This window comes from Convolutriloba macropyga, chromosome 8 (genome assembly GCF_964194025.1).
Source record: "Convolutriloba macropyga chromosome 8, txConMacr16.3, whole genome shotgun sequence".
Classification (NCBI taxonomy): domain Eukaryota; kingdom Metazoa; phylum Xenacoelomorpha; order Acoela; family Convolutidae; genus Convolutriloba; species Convolutriloba macropyga.
Window position 1 is genome coordinate 19,051,033 of NC_134475.1, and position 17,346 is coordinate 19,068,378.

The window sequence follows — 17,346 nt, forward strand, 5'->3', positions numbered from 1 at the left end:
CAATATCTTTCAACGGAAGTCAATAAATACACTACAATATGCCCCATTGGAAGGCAAAAGATAATTGCCATGCAAAATTAATCAATCAAGCATCACATTAAGCCTTGTGACAATTAAATCAATAACAAAAACAGGCAAAAACCAAAAACTCTGTAGTAAAATGCGAGAAGAAAGTGTCGGAGCCATTGAAATCATAAGCTTTCCTCTGAAATTTTCATCTGTGATCCAATGAACATTTTTTAAGCCAAGGGAGCTATCAATATTTGGATAATGTGATAAGAGTTCAAAAGTAACCAATAATACAAAAATATCCGAGAATCTAAAAAATAATTTTTGAAATCTTGTTTTTGAAGTCAGCGAACCAATAGTAAAAAGATAAAACCGCTAACCAGAATAATTTTGGTTGCAGTAGAAACGAAGGCGGTCCTGTCACTACTGAAATTGACTAACAGTTCACAAAAAAAATTTTAAGATTGATAGATGTTTAGAAGAATTTTTCGAAAAAATATTTTCAAAGTCCTTACAGGCATTAAAATCAGTAGATTTCAACAGAAGTCAAAAAATACGCTCAATTAATATCCGATATGAAATCAATGACGTTTTTCATATGTAAGTAATCAATAAAACATCGATATGAGTCTTATGACTTTGAAAAGAACACCAAAAACAGGCAAAAACTAAAATTTCAGTAGAAAATTGCGAGAAGAAAGTGTCGAAGCCACTTAAACCATAAGCTTTTCTGTAAAAAAATTATTAATGATCCACTGACCGTATTTTTTAAGACAATAGGAGCTATCAATAATTGGATCATCTGATATGAGTTCAAAAGTAACAATAATACGAAAATAACAACAAAAATTTTTTTAAAAAATGAGATCTTGTGTCATTGAAGTCATATATCCAATAGTTATTAGATAAAACCTCTAACCCGAAAAAAAATGGTTGCAGTAGGAAGGAAGATGGTTCTGTCATTACCTACACTGACTAACAGTTCACGAAATTAAGGTTATGGCTGGATAAAGTTCAAAAAAAATATTCGAAAAATTGTTCTTAAAGTCTTAGCAGCCAATAGGTTTCCGCTCAAAGCACTAGATATGTTCACCTAATGCTCATTACGGAATATATTGCACCTTTAGTCAATGACTTCATGCCATAGGACTCCGAAAAATTAGTGAATCCTCAAAAAGAAAATCATATTTTCATTTAAAATTACGAGACCTCAGTGTCGAATCCAATAAACATGAACAATTCCTTAAAAACGAATGTTTTTGTTCATTGGGCTTCAATTGACCATAAATGAGGTTTGTTGTTAACGGAACTTTGATGTGAAAGTGACTAGTCTCTAGGTGACTTAAAAAAACAAAAAAACCGAAAATTTTTCTAAAGAAAAAGCTCTTAAACAGAACTCGACTTTTTTTGACAGGGAACTTCCCTATGAGACCAAAACTAGTCTTTATATCGCCTTCAGTCTATTAGGAACACACAGTTGGTTCATTTTGTGGCATGAACTGTAAATTTGAAATACTATTTTTATAGAAAATATCTTAATTTGAAGAAAAATTACACTAAAAGTGAACAAAAATCAAGCCAAATATCCCGTGTTCACACAAAACTTCAATCCTTGATAACTCATCGAAAAAACGAAATTCAAAAAAAAAATCTTCTTAATTTTGAATTCTACGCTGGAACATTTTTTTAATGATACCACTCACGTTTCTCTACAATGAATATATCGATCGGCCAAAACTGACTGAACAAAAAAACCCATTTGAGTATATAGTTCCTCCCCGACAAGTGGGTCGGAACAAAAATGGTATTTGGTGAACAATAACGCGCTATTGTTAGATATAATCACTTCGGCAGCTAAATAAACTAAATATAAATAATTAAATAACTAAAAAAATATGTGGAATTAGGTGCACAAGGTAGAATTAGATAAATTTGGCCGAAGTTTGTTCAAGAAACGTGTAGTTAAAAGATCTTTCTTTTTCATAATTTTTACTCTGTTGCAGAAAATAGAGGGAGTGCTTATTTCTGATTAATAAACAAGGGAATAAATTGTTTCAGTTAACGCAAAAATGGATTCATGTGCATTATTTCAGGACAATGCTCTTTTTTAAAACATTCATAATATCACAAGTCATTTTGAGAGCTATTTTGCGAGTTTGAAACAAATTCATCAAATGTCAACATGGGATAGTTGGAATCTCGAATTGAAGAACGGGTGTCCTCTTTTAACTATCATCGGTTCTTTCGAATTACAAACTAAACATATATCCGAATTCTTAAATTTGGTACCTTCAGGTCAATTTAGTCGGTCTGCGTCCTCATTCAATTGACCAGTTCCGTTAACTGATCTGTAAATGTGTTCTTCGATCTTAGAATCTCAAATAGAATACACAAAGCACAGGCATTAACAGTGGCCTTTCGTGAACTAACAGTCAAATGGAAATGGAGCCAAAATTTTGCTGGCGGAAAAATTGAAAAAAAAATTTTTTTAATTCTAGCAGTGTTGTAAAATATGCTATACTAAAATTGTTTTTCCTCATCCACCGTTTGAGACCGAAGCTCAGTCGCCGTTTTCCTCATCCTTCAGCCGTTCGAGAGCGAAGCTTATTTTTGTGCTAATGCAGATAGTCACATCAGAAAATTCCTCCACTTATATCTCGCTTGTTTTTGCTTGCAACCTGGACGCTGAGAGACGGAACAGATTGTGATCGATTAGACTTGGTTCATACTTCATCTTTTTGACGGTACCATGATATTTAAATGAGTGCGGTAAACTTTCAGGGCAAATTCCTAAACAGATTAAGAGTGTTCAATCCAAATGTGAAATTAAATCAAATATTTGTACTGGAGCGGAACCCATAAATAATTTAGTTATTTAGTTGACCATCATCATCAGTTGTTGTACTTTTATCTGCGAATACTTCCCCTTGCAATGTTTGAACGCAAAAATCCTCTTCGAGGTCCTCATAATTATCACTAAATACGTTGAGAAACGAGCCGCCCATATCATTGTGGTTGATGTGGATATAACAAAATTTGGACCAGACAAATTGATGATAAGAGTATGCGTTGTAAAAATTTATTGCATTGAAACATTTTGTAAAGCATAAAATCAATTAGAGAACAAAGTTATTTGTAAATTATTTATCTGGGGTCTGATTTCAGGTTTCTGTACATAATTTTCAACGTCGAAAAATTCAATGGAAGTATGAATTCTGTTATGGTAAATATGTGGTTCTTCAAATTGTTGACTCAATTGTGAATACGAAATCTAAAACGAAAAGATGCATACTCTTGAGCAAAATTTCAACCCTAAAATCTAATTATTTGATATTTTTATGGATCAGCGGTCCTATTATGCGTGCATATTTGCTAGTTTATAACAACAAGGAGGCTTGTTAATTTGCGTTGGCACATGATGTCCCGACCCGAGCTCATCTACATTTTTGACTTAATTGAAAAAAGAAGGGATAACAAAAATAGATGCTTGAGTTTAAGAAATTGTTACAAAACCTAACTACTAATTGAATTACATAATGCCCTGCCTCATTACAGCGCTCACGAGATCTGCCTTTGAAAAAATTACGAGGGAAAAACAAACAGCAAAATAAGCAAAAACAAAAATTTCACGGCAGAAACCCAATATCTAAATATAAAAGCACTAATAAGAACGTCAAAATGTAATCAGTTGAAACCATAACTACACAAAATTAGTTTTTCCAAACTATACAGCAGATGGATGTTTTTGTTAATGAGACTACGTATTCATTAAACAAAAAGAAGAAAAAATGAGCTTAAAATCAAAAATCAATCGATATTTTTACACCAATAGTTTTCAACAGTCTATAAAATCTTTAGCTTACAACAAAATATTTCTTCAAAATTTTACTGAAATGTCATTATGAAACCAATGGGACCTGTTTTTGGTTAGATTATGTCATAAGAACAGACTAAAGACGCAGAAAATTTCAAAAAATTACGAACAATTTGCAAAAACACAAATTACTGAAGCCATTAAGACCATTAGCTATCATCTGAACATTATGAATTTTTATTTTGGTTTTTATTTAAACTAATTCAGCTAAAATTATGCTGAAAGAATATAGAAGTTCACTTGTGCCAAATCTTAATGTCATTGGGATCTGTTATTAACTGATTGTGCTTGAGGATAAATGTGCTAGAGAAGAGAAAAAGAAACACAAATACACCACTCACAAAATTTTTTATGAAAACGCTTCTTGTCCACCAAACAAAACATCAGTTAGGACATAATAATAGTAGACGGGTTAATTTTTGAAAATCAAGGAATTCAATAGGCCCTCTCAATGACGAGAATGAGTAACAAGTTGAAGAAAAGAACAACAGAATCTGAAAAGTTTGAAAAATCTTTGAAACTGTAATATTATCATAAACATTAAGATATATTCTTTTACGGCTACCTGAAGATCAAAAATGGAGCAAAAACAGCAATTTCAAAAAAGTTAAACGAGAAAAGTGTCAAAAGCATTAGAGAATGAAGATTTCAGTACATACTTTTCCATTTTCAAATAATTTTTTAAGAGCAATGGGGTTGTTTTTATGTCACAAAATGATTTGAAATACAACAAAAGTCAACAAACATATTGAAACCACAAATTTTTTTAGAAAACCACTAATATCAAAGCCATTAAATTCAATAGCTTTCAATGGATTTAACTATACACTCTAATTTCTTCCTCGATGGGAAGGCAATGATATTTTTTATCATAAAACATTGATAACTCATCACAATAAGTCGTATGGCAAAGAAAAATAAATAAAGACAACGATTTTTTTTTGAGAAAACACATGGTAGCAACGTCATAAAATTCAATAGTTTTCAGCAGAAGCCATTAAATGCGCTAACTAAATTTTATCTCGATGTGACAACAAGTATGTTGGTCATTGCAAAATTATCAATAAGACATTATAACATGTCACTGACTATGAAAGCAACAACAAATACAAGCAACTGCCAAATAATTATAAGAAAAGTGCGAGAAGAAAGTGTCGAAGCCATTTAAACCATAAGCTTTTCTCTAAAAACTTTTGCTACTTATATAAAGCCATATAGAGCCAATTGAAATCCATATAAACCGTACTTTTCACTAAAAACTTTGGCTATGATCCATTTAACTTCTTTTCTAAGCACATGGGAGCCATCAGTATTCGTATAACAAGATAAGATTTCTAAAGGAATCAATAAAACGACATTCCGAAAACTTAAAGAAAAAACTTGAAATCTTGTGATAATGAAGTCATATAGCCAATAGTTAGAAACTTAAAACGCCAACTATATAATTTTAGTTGGAGTAGAAAAAAAGGGGTTGCTTTATTACTGAGACTGACCTATATATCACAAAAATAGGTTTAAGATTGATTAATATTCAAAAATTTCTATTCAAATTTTTTTAAAAGAATTTTAACAGACTTTATATTCCTTACCTTTCAACGGAAACCAATAAATACGCTCAATTATGCCTCAATGAGAAGACAAAGATGTTTGTCAGGCATGGGTAATCAATGAGAAATCACAATAAGTTTTATGTCGATGAAAAAAAAACAAATATTCTGTAGAAAAATGCGAGAAGAAAAAGCTGAAACATTTAATTCATAATTTTTTTCTCGGTAAACCCTATATATGATCAATTAAAAGTCTTAGCTAAAACAATGAGAGCCATCAATATTAGCATAACGTGATAAGATTTCAAAAAAAAACATTAATACGAAATGTCCAAGAAATTAAAAAACGAAATCTTGTGGCATTGAAGTCATATAACCAATAGCTAAAAGATAAAACCGCTAACGAGATTATTTTTGGTTGCGATAGGAAGGAGGGGGTCTTGTTGTTACTGGGACTGACTTACAGTTCACAAAAATAAGTTTATGATTAGTTAAAATTAAAAAAAAATCTGAATTGTATTATAAAAGTCCTAACAGCCATTAGCTGTCCACTCAAAGCACTAGATAGGTTCACTTAAAGCTCATTACAAAACTTAGGGCACTTTTATTCAACGATTTGTTGCCGTAGGATTCCAAAAATTTAAAAAACTGAAAAAGAAAAAAAATCGATATCTTATATAAAATTACCAAAACTGAGGTACGAATTCAAAAAAAAAAAACGTGAGCGGTTCCCTGGGAACGAATTTTTTGTTCATTGGGCTTCATTTGATTGTAAATGAGATTTGTCATTAACCGAACTTGGATATGAAAAGTGACTAGTCTCTTGGTGACTTCAAAAAACAGAAAAATGTGCAAATTTTCTAGAAAAAAGAGCTCTCAAATAGAATTCGAATTTTTTCATAGTGAATTTCCCTATGGGGCCAGAACTGTTCTTTTTATTGCCTTTCGTCTATTAGGAACAGTAAACTGATTTATTTTGTGCCGTGCAATGTAATTTTGAATTAAAAATTTTCGGAAAAAAATTTTTCTGGTTTCTTTTTCTGAAAACTTTATCTAGGATCAATTTAACGTCTTCGCTAAAACAATGGGAGCCATCAATATTAGGATAACGTAAAAATTTCAAAAGCAAACCAGTAATACGCAATGTCCAAAAAAATAAAAATGAAATCTTTTGGCATTGAAGTCATAGAACCAATAGTTGGAAGATATAACCGCTAACGAGTTTAATTCTGGTTGCAGTAGGAAGGAGGGGGGTCTTGTCTTTACTGAGACTGATTTACAGTTCACAAAAATAAGTTTATGATTAGTTGAAATTTAAAAAAAAATTCCGAATTTTTTTTCAAGTCCTAACAGCCATTAGCTGTCCACTCAAAGCACTAGATAGGTTCACATAATGCCCGTTACGAAGCTTATTGCATTTTAAGTCAACAATTTTATGCCACAGGATTCCAAAATTTAGTAAACTCAGAAAAGCGATATTGCATTTAAAATTACAAACACTGAGATACGAATCCAAAAAACATGAGGAATTCCTCGGGAAAGAATTTTTTTTCATTGGGCTGCTTTTGATTGTAAATGAGGTTTGATATGAAAAGTGACTAGTCTCTTGGTGACTTCAAAAAACAAAAAAATGCAAAATTTCAAAAAAAAGCTCTCATATAGAATTCTAATTTTTTTATTGTAAATTCCCTTTTGACCAGAGCTATTCTTTCTATTGCCTTTCGTCTATTAGGAACAGAAAATTGGTTTATTTTGTGCCGTGAAATGTAGTTTTGGATTAAAATTTCCATAGAAAAAATATTAATTCAACAAAAATTATGGTAAAGTCGATCAAAAAAGAACCGATTATCCCGTGTTCACACACGGCTTCAATCATCGTTAATTCCTTTAGAAAAAGCAAAATTAAAAAAATGTTTTCAATTTAGAATTCTACGCTGGATGAGCTTTTCAATGATACCACTCACATTTCTCTACGATGAATATATCGATCGGCCAAAATTGTCTGAACAAAAAAAACATTTGAGTATGTATTTCCTCCCCCCACAAGTGAGGTCGGAACAATTAGCTATTAGTTAAAAAACACGATTTTTTATGTTTTCATTTTGTTCGCTTTTGAATTTTTTTCTCTTCCTTTAGTGTGAATGATGCAAGGAATTTACTGTTGTGTTTCATTTGCACTCTGGAATCGTTGGTTCTCTCTGTCGCATTATTTTGATATAAGGGGTGGAACACATTCGCACAGTAGATGGAAACATATTCCTTCCTGTTATTTTTTAGTTTTTCTGTTTCTCTTGAGCTTCCTGGGCTAAATTTTTTTCCTCAAATCAGATGAATTGTTTACTAATTGTAATTGTAGATGGTCTTTCGGAACTGTAATTACATTGAAACTTTTTCGCCACGCGTTTTGCATAATTTTGTCTGTCTGATTTTTACCCCGGTTCAAGATTTGTCAAAAAAGATGTAAGAATTGCTGTTATATTTTTTCCACCGCAAAGCGACGCATATTTTATTGATGAATACGGTGAGATTGCTGAAATTTTTGTAATACTTGCAATTGATAGTGGTGAATTGTTGTAAAAATTGTGGTTTCCTGCCTTGAAATTTAATTTTTCACCTCTTTCAGCGGAGCTCCTACAAAACAGAAGAATTTGTAAGAATAGCATTTTTTGTGGTGAATTTTTTATTTTCATCGCTTAAGTGGAAAAACAGAAATAATTCGCCGCTACCAAGAGCCAGCGGTGAAACTAAAAATTTCAATGCTTATAACCTCAAAAACTACAAGAATCCTACGCAAAAAAGTTACAGTAATGCTTACTGGTGAATTTACGTGAGATGTGCGGTTTTTGACGGTGAAACTTATTCTCACTGCTTTCACCGATTCAGCGTTAAAAACCGCAATTCTTATAATCATTCACCGCAATTCTCAAATGTGAGCAATTTTCAGCTTTGACACCTCAACCCGGGCAAAAAATCTGCATATTCGAATATAACTTTCGTTTTTGTAGTTATTAAGAGAGCAAAGACGAATTTTTTTAAATTTTTTTTTTTGCAAGTTTTGTCGTCGTGCTAGAACGAAATACAAAAACAAACCGAATTGGAATTCAAAAGAAATAGTTTTTGAGAACTGGACAGTTATCTCAAGACTTATCACGAAAAGTGAGATTTAAAACCAAATTTTCTGATGAAAAACTGAACTAGATGAATGCTTCGTTCAAATTGCATGTTGATTTAAACAGTGACTGTTTGTTGGTATAAAAGTATGAAAATTGACATTTAGAACTGATACTTTTCTTCTGACCAAACTTTGCTTAAAACTGCTCTTTCTGTATTTTCCTTTAATATGGAATTGTTTCTCAATAATTAGCACGTGCCACATGTGAAAGAAATAGGAAGTGGTTAACACTTCTTATTCGACCACATACTAGTCTTTCGATTTTAATTTTAACATTTAAAAAGTTCGAGTTCTCTTAGTTGCTCAGCTGGATTCTTCGTTAACGATATGCAATCATAGGATAAGACAAGAAGGCTCGCTTGTACTGAGCGTGGAAGAGAATGTTCCAACAATCGCGTTTGAAAATAGAATGTATATGTCAAATCAAAAAATCTGAACAGATATTACCGAAACGTTTGTTTGAGCGCCAAACATCGTTTTAATCAAGCTGCTACGGAAAAAATCGATGTTATTTTGCAGAAGTTTGAAACAGAAACAACATGGAAAAATATCTGAGTGAGAAACCTTCAATTACCAAGTACTTCGTTGTACTTGCATTTTTATTAATACCAATGAAAAATCTTCTGTTTTTCATGCTCTCTGTTTTTTCTCAGCAAGACCAATTTGACGTTTTGTTTAAAAACATTGGTAAATGTGGCTGTAGAAGTCACAAGTTTTAATAAAAAATAATGTGTTCGTATTTTATCTAGATAATCAGAAAGATAGCCAAAGAAAACATTAAGGAAACAGAAGTTCCACATCAAGTGTATTTAGTGAAAGCACTTTCACTTCAAGTTAATCCTAGCCAGGCCGCACTGAAAGGATTTATTTCACTATTGTCACTTTTATTTTGCTTCATTCCATTAATTGTCACAAGTTTTAATAAAAAAATAATGTTTTCATATTTTTTCTAGATAATCAAAACAAAGCGACAGAAAACATTAAGGAAACAGAAGCTCCAAATCAAGTGCATTTAGTGAAAGCATTTTCACTTCAAATTAATCCCAGCCGTGCCGCACAGAAAGGATTTATTTCATAATTGTCACAATTATTCTGCTTTTTGGCTGACATAATCAACGGAAAAATAACGTGCCTATTTCGTCTCAAAATTTTTTCTTGCAACATTCCTTGACGTTTTAAAAGCACGTAGAAGCAAAGATGAAGTAAGGCAGTTGTGTGAACAAGCGGCAAATTCAAGTTAAAATAATCAACCTTGTTGGAAAGTTCATAAACAAAGCACACGTCGTAAACATGTCGTGCAATAGACTTCAACCAAAGAAAAACAAAAACAAATGAAATTCTCAATAACTAATTGATATCATGAGAACTGAAGAGTTCTGCTAAGGATAAAGCAGGAGGAGTTACACAATTGAGAAAGAAATGTTAAAATCTACTACTTCAAACTTGTGGTTTTAAATTAATCAAAAATCACAAAATCAGACAGACTGAACTAAGACACCTAATGACCCACTCACAACACAACATAACACAATTAAAACAAAAACTACCGAGGAAAGCTTAGGGCTGGCTAATTTAGAAAATGTGACTTTGTTTTCTAAAACAGGTGGCGTTTAAAATTTTCAAAAAAAAAATTTTTTTTAGCCTTAAATGGAACAAAAAAAAGAAAAAATAAAAATGTGTTCAATTCTAGTTCAGATCAATGTAGCAGTAAAAACAAACAACTAGATAAAAAATCTCAAATTTGTTCTTCACATCTTGGAGAATTTTCTCTACAAGACAGCCCTGAATTAGATGAGCTAGTTTAGATTGGTAGCTTATATACCTGTAATGTTAAATTAAGAATCCTTCTGTGGCGACCTAAAAAATTCATAAGCTAGGTACAAGGAGGGGCGAAAAGAAGGCCATACAATTTACTAGATATTAATTGAGACCTCTAAATAATTGTGTTTTGACAGAAAGAAAAATCGATCATCAATTTTTTATTGAGCTAACAGTTTTTCAAGCGTAGGTGAAATTTGTTTACTCAAAAAAGGACGTTGTAAACTTCACAAAAATAGAGGCGGCACAGGAAAGTCCGAAGCTTTCTGAGTTCAATCTATTTAAAACTCAACAATGCTGCCAAAAAGAGCAAGAAAAACAGAACAACATAGCGAGAAACATATCAGAACGAAATTTGAAATTTCAAATGTTTGAAAAAAGAGTGTCAGTTTTTAAGCAGGTACTGAGCACAAAAAAAATGAATCTACTAGAATTTGCCTCTGTTTAATAAAATTTGTCATCAATGATGATAATCAGGCAAGCCGACAAAACACTTTTGAATAGGAGGAATTAAAAATGTGGTCATAAAACAGTTTTTTTTGTCTAAAAAGTTACCAAAATCACATGAAAATCTGATCTCCTCTTTCTCAAAACTTGTAGTTCCCAAAGCTTAATGTTTTCCTCTAGCCCATGCTGCCTCAATAATGGCCGTACAATATTTGATATTCTCCCTCCAATTTGGCTTCCAAATGACATCTAAGCATCAAAAATCATAAAAACGCGGCACCCAAAAACAATCCAAGTTTTATGAAATTGGAAATTAATAAAAGCTAACTGAGTACACAGAGCTGCTCCTAAAAACTCCTTGTTGATCTAATTTAAACAATGTTTGAAAACAAAAAAAAAATTATTAGTGGCACAAAAAAGGGATTAAAAACTAAAAAATGTTTGCCGCTTTCTGTTGTGACAAGTGCAGGTTTAAAGTCCGTTGCTCATACAATTCAGAACGTGTTTTTGGTGAATAGAAGACCAGTTTCAAGTATCTTTTTTGATTCTGCTTAGACATTCTATGAAATGCTACATAAAAAAAACCCAGCTTAGAGTCCCAGGCGGAAAGTCGATGTGTGCAGACTAAAATGAGCAGATGCTCATTGTTGTGATAAACTTAATAAAAATTCCTTATAATGATTGTTGTTGAGTGACCAAAGAAAAATGAAACGGTGTCAACTAATTTCAGACCAAAGATCCCGCTATGGCAAACTTAGAGAGTGGTACCAGAACCTCCCGAAAGAAATATATAATGTCAGCAGACAAAATATCAATTGGCCATTCCTACCGATTGGAACTGGCAACCATAAAGAACCTCATAGATGTTGTGAAACAATATTGTTATCGTGCTCTCAAATTGACAACGGTAAAGTTTGTATCAGGATTCAATAACCATCGTAATAGCTGCCCAGGATCTTTACATGACATCAAAGTGCTTTTAAATTCAATTTGAAACTTCAAAAAATTAACTATCATATCATCAAAAGTCATCCTAAGTGATTGAAATATCGTTTTCGAAAAAAAATTTAAATGGGTTCAATTGTGTAATAAATATCTTTACAGTTCTTTTTCCCCTGGTTTATCAGCATCCTCTTCTTTGATTCGTCCTCCTTCTAAAACGTAGATGTCATGGCATTAATTTCTCGCTTTGTCGAATTTCTTTCTGCTTCTATACTCTAAACTACGTTAATTGTAGTTTAGAGTATAGAAGTTAGAGTACAGAAAATATTTGATTTAGAGTATAGAAACTATTAGAGTATAGAAACGATTTGATCTTTTTTCAAATCTCACTATAGTTCAAAACAATACAAAAAGGGGATTGAAATTTTGTTGATTGGTGTTCAGTCAATTGTACATGAGGGAAAAAACATGCTATCAACTAAACATGAAATTTCTCTCAATCAATTTTTTGGGATCGAAAAAAAATATGATATGAAATATATATTTTTTTAATTTTAAAAAATTTGATCAATTGAAAGCAATTACCCAGTTTGAAGTCCAGACCCAATTTTTTTGTCTCATCTGATTTTCCAGACCAAAATTATCTCTGATCAGACTTTCCAGACAAAAATTGACACTGATCAGACATTCAAGAACCAAGTTACCTCTGCTCAGACTTTCCAGACACAAAAGGTCTCTGATGAGAATTTTCAGACCAAAGGTGTTCTGATCAGACCATCTTCAGACCATGGTCCAGACTCAAATTCAGACCACTGCCCAGACCTTAATCAGACTAGGATCAGACTCGAGAGCGCTCAAAGAGGTTATGACCAGACCCAGTTGCGCTCGAAGCATTTATGGTCAGACCCAGTTGCCCTTGCAGCCATTTATGATCAGACTAAAGTGCGCTCGAAACCGGTTCTGATCAAACTCGATTGCGCTCAAAATAGTCTGATCAGAGAAAAATTTCACTTATGAAAAAAATTTCCTAATTTTGCTATAATATATTCATTTCATAAAATTGATGTTTGCAGTATTTAATTCATCTAAGGAAAAATCAATTATAAAAGTATTGCTAAAGAAAACGAAACCCAACTGTCGAGAACAAATGTTATTTAGTGTACCGTTTAGTGTATATTTCTGACTCAATGGATGAGTTTAGACAATTTTTTACAAGAAACATCGTGGTGTCCAGTTGATTAAAATTTCTTCTGAAGGGGACCGGCCTCTAATATCAGCTGGACTCTTTTTTTCTGATCAGAGCTATCGGACTTTAGATGAGTCTCTGATGAGTCGCTGCTTTATGGCTGCCTCTTGGCAGAGCCAACATCTCTCAGTAAAAAAAACAAAAATTGAAAAATAATGCACTCGAAATGGTCCCTGATCAGACCCAATTGCGTTCGAAAACATTTCTGATCAGACCCAAGTGCGCTCGAAGAGGTTATGATTAGACCCAGTTGCGCTCGAAGTCGCCCCTGATCACAAAAAAGTGCGATCGAAGAGGTTATGATCAGACCCAATTGCGCTCGAAGTCGCCTCTGATCAGACCCAAGTGCGCTCGAATCCGCCCATGCTCAGACTTTTCAGACCAAAGCGACCTCTTATCAGACCATCTCCAGACCATCGTCCAGACTGTAGTGCGGTCGAACTTCTTTCCAGACCCTGTAATTTCGGTCTGGGAACACGGGTTTGCGCTCGACTGGGTCTGATCATAAACCAATTTGGTTCTGGACCTCAACCTGGGATATTGAGTTGCTTCCAGGATTTTCTGCTCATCAAATAACTATGTGGCGCGTGTAGACACCATAAAATTAGACGATGACGCAGGAAAGCAACATGAGATGAATAAAATAAACGGTACCATTCGTCATATATTGGTTTTGTAGATGAACCTCACTGTTGTTTCCTTAAGGATTACGAATTCATGTTTAAGAGCACTTAAATTGACTAACTCAAATTGCTGTAGCACACTCTTATGAGAGAGAAAAGCGTGAATTCAGTTTAACGCGGTGGTACAACAAACTACAAATCAAATAGAAGTTAGCGTTAGGAAAAGCACATACAATAAAGCTACATATAACAATAATAGCAGGTGTATATAATCCAAAAGGAGAAAAGCGTGAATTCAGTTTAACACGGTGGTACAACAAAGAGGAACTATAAAATAGCTTCAGGAAAAGACATATAATAGCAATGCAAGGAACATTAGATGACAGTAATAGTCATCGCGTCTAGAAACTAAAATTATTTGATTCTTACCTCCTCTATAATGGCCCCTATGGATGATTTGGTTAGTTCCGTTTTTTTAAAAACTTTGCAGCCTCTTATGCATAGGAGGCAGCTTCGTAGAAGTGCAAAGCTTAACCTCGTTCGTATGTAACTAACAATATCGCTAAAACTCTCTTCTCGTTTGTGGCTCAATTTCTGAGCTATCCTTGTTATGCCTGTGTTCGTGTTGGGACTCGCTCCGCCAGTACATGAGAAGATCAGTGGCGTGAAGGTGCTTTGTTCAATCTCGACAATCCGCTTTTCTTATTTTAGTTACTTCAGTGATTCATGATGCCTGTAAGCGTCCTTGGTGTTTTTTGGACATTATTTGGCATGCGGATTGAATACCTTGACGTCGAAGAAGGTACGGTGGAATCGTGACTCCCACAATCCATTTGCTTTAATGTCGAGTCGAGCTTCATCATCTTTGGTTACTGAGTTGCTTGCAAAGCTCTCGCCTTGAAGCGAAGAAGTTTCTCGCTATCTCTACATCATGGCAAACCTGATTCAACAACTCTCCGAAACAATCACGGATTTCATTATGCCTCAGGTGAGTATATCCTCCTTTCGAGCAGTGGAGGGAGTGTGCGATTGTCCATTTTTCTCCACATGCGCAATGTTCGGGGGGTTCTCTCAAGGTCCCAATGATATCTCAAACACAGCCCATTTCGAAATTCTGATTTATTCATGTTGAATCCGTATTTTTTAAGTGGCAGTGCATTTAACCAATTGGACGAACCCTTCTCTGAAGCTAATGTCAATGAATTGTTCGTCCATATCATTCAGTACTTGGTTTCTGCGCTCAATTAACGAGTTCGAGTTATGTTGTCTTATCTGTATCGTTAATTTGCTGATCTGGATGTTGTATATTCAGGCCTCCATGTCTGAGGGGCAGAGCCAACAATTTCCGCATTGTTTCATCGGGATTGGGTTTGCCAGTGATGGCACACTCTCATAGTTTATAATAAAATTTTTGAACGAATTGGTTTACAAGGAGCGAGAAGAATAGAGAAACACAATTGACTTTTTGTAGTGACAATTACAGGTTTAAATTTCGTTGCTCATACAATTAAGAGCGTGTTTTGGTGATTCGAAGACCAGTTTCAAGACTAAGTTAAGGTCCCAGACGGAAAGTCGATAAGTCCAGACCCAATTGAGCAGAGCCTTATTGTTGTTATAAACTTCTTAAAATTTCCATATAATAAATGACGTTGAGTGACCAAAGAAAAAGTAGTAGTAGTAGTAGTAGTAGTAGTAGTAGTAGTAGTAGTAGTAGTAGTAGTAGTAGTAGTAGTAGTAGTAGTAGTAGTAGGAGAGTCTTTAGGGTCGGAGCCCTCGGGTGTGGAACCCTTCAGTTTTCGTTTGGCACGAGTTTTTTCATTGGTTTGCAGATTCCACAGTTGCATAGAAGTCTCCAGGTGCAGCTGTCGAGTTCGTTGTAGCTTCTGTGGAAATAGTTTTGGTACATCTCTGTCAGAAGTTTCTTCGTCATTGGCTTCTCCGTTGTCCTACTGATGATGTTGAATAGCTTTGTGGTATAATAGTACCTTCATCTTAAAAGTTTTAGTTTTGAGTTGCTAAATTAAGCTAATCCATTATCATTTATCTAGTTCATTTTCGCTCTTTAAAATTTGTTCAATTTGTAAAGTTAGATTTCTGAAGATCAAATCCTAAGATTTCACGTCGTTAAAATTTGTTTACAATTTGTTGCATGATTGAATGTCTGTTCATAAATCTTGTAAAGATTTGCCGCTTTAAGTTGTCTGATGATATGAATAAGTTATTGTTCAACCATTTTAATTCTTTCAATTTCATTCTTCTGAAATTCATAATTCAAATCAGTTAACTAAATTCTTTTCTCGAAATCGTTCCGCCAAAGTCTAATCTATACGATTCAAAAGTAAACTGTATTTCGCTAAGCGAAACACTAGTACAAAATAGAAGTGCGATTTCGCTCCGCCAAATCAGGATTTATTTTGTAACTCGAATAAATAAATTCCACTCGACAAAATTTAGCATTGATTCGCTCCGCGAATTTACAGCTAAACACTCGCTTGTAGTTCAATCTAATTGGCGTCGCCGATCAATCAATCCTACAGTTTCTCATTTTGTACGACATGGCGCAGTCAGCTCGCGAATCCCGAAAAACACCTCTATCGATAGAGCCATTTTGGGAACGGCCGACTTCAGACCCACCGATCAGATGGAAGAAATGGAGAATACAAGTGAAATTAGCGATTCTCGCTCGGGAAAACATCACAATCGATATATTGTTGCAACCTAAACCGACAGAAGTTCGTTTGCCGGCAGAACTGAAATATGAGGCATCAATCGAAGATGCGACAGAGGAAACAGAAAGAGACAGACGAATTCGAAATAATCAATTGAAATTGCAGTGGGAGCTCAAATGTCAGAAAATAATTGAGGCAGGAATACTTTGTGGAGAACGACCATGGAACTTGTGCGACCAAAAATGTGTCTCTCTGTTATACTTAAGTATAGGCACGGAAGGACGACGTCTGCTAACACAAAAATTCCCACATGACAATATCTATGATTTGTCAACCCTCAAACTTTGGGAAATGATGGAGATCGCCTTCATTCGCCCAAGAAACATTACATTCGATAGATATGTCTTCTTTTCCAGAAAACAAAAGAAGGGCGAATCAGTTGAGCAATTCTACAGTGTTCTAAAGGAGCTAGCAGAAAACTGCGATTTTGAAAACCGCGAGGAGGCCATAATAAGGGATATCTTCATTACAAACATGTTAGACGACGACATTCAACGAGAGCTACTTCGAGATACGGTAGAACCAGAAAGAGCTCTCAGTATTGCAGTGAACATGGAAATGGGCAACCAAAATCAACAACGAATTTCATCCAACAATGGAGGAAACAGCAACGCAGTAAACGCGATACAACAGAATAGTCGATTTCGCGGCGCGGGTGTGCGTGGTAATCAATCGACAAGGATAACAACGAACCGCACCTCCATTGGACAATGCCGTGGCTGTGGTCAAAGTTGGACACCAACACATCGTCAGGTTTGCCCCGCCATGGGTAAGAAATGTAATTATTGTGGTTTGCAAAATCATTTTGCAAAAGTATGTCGTCGACGACTTAATAACTCGAGAACTAATCAACAAAATAATCGTATTAACACAGTAGAAAATGTAGACACTTCAAATCAAAATTCAAGTCAAGAAAACCAAAATGTTAACTACATAAAC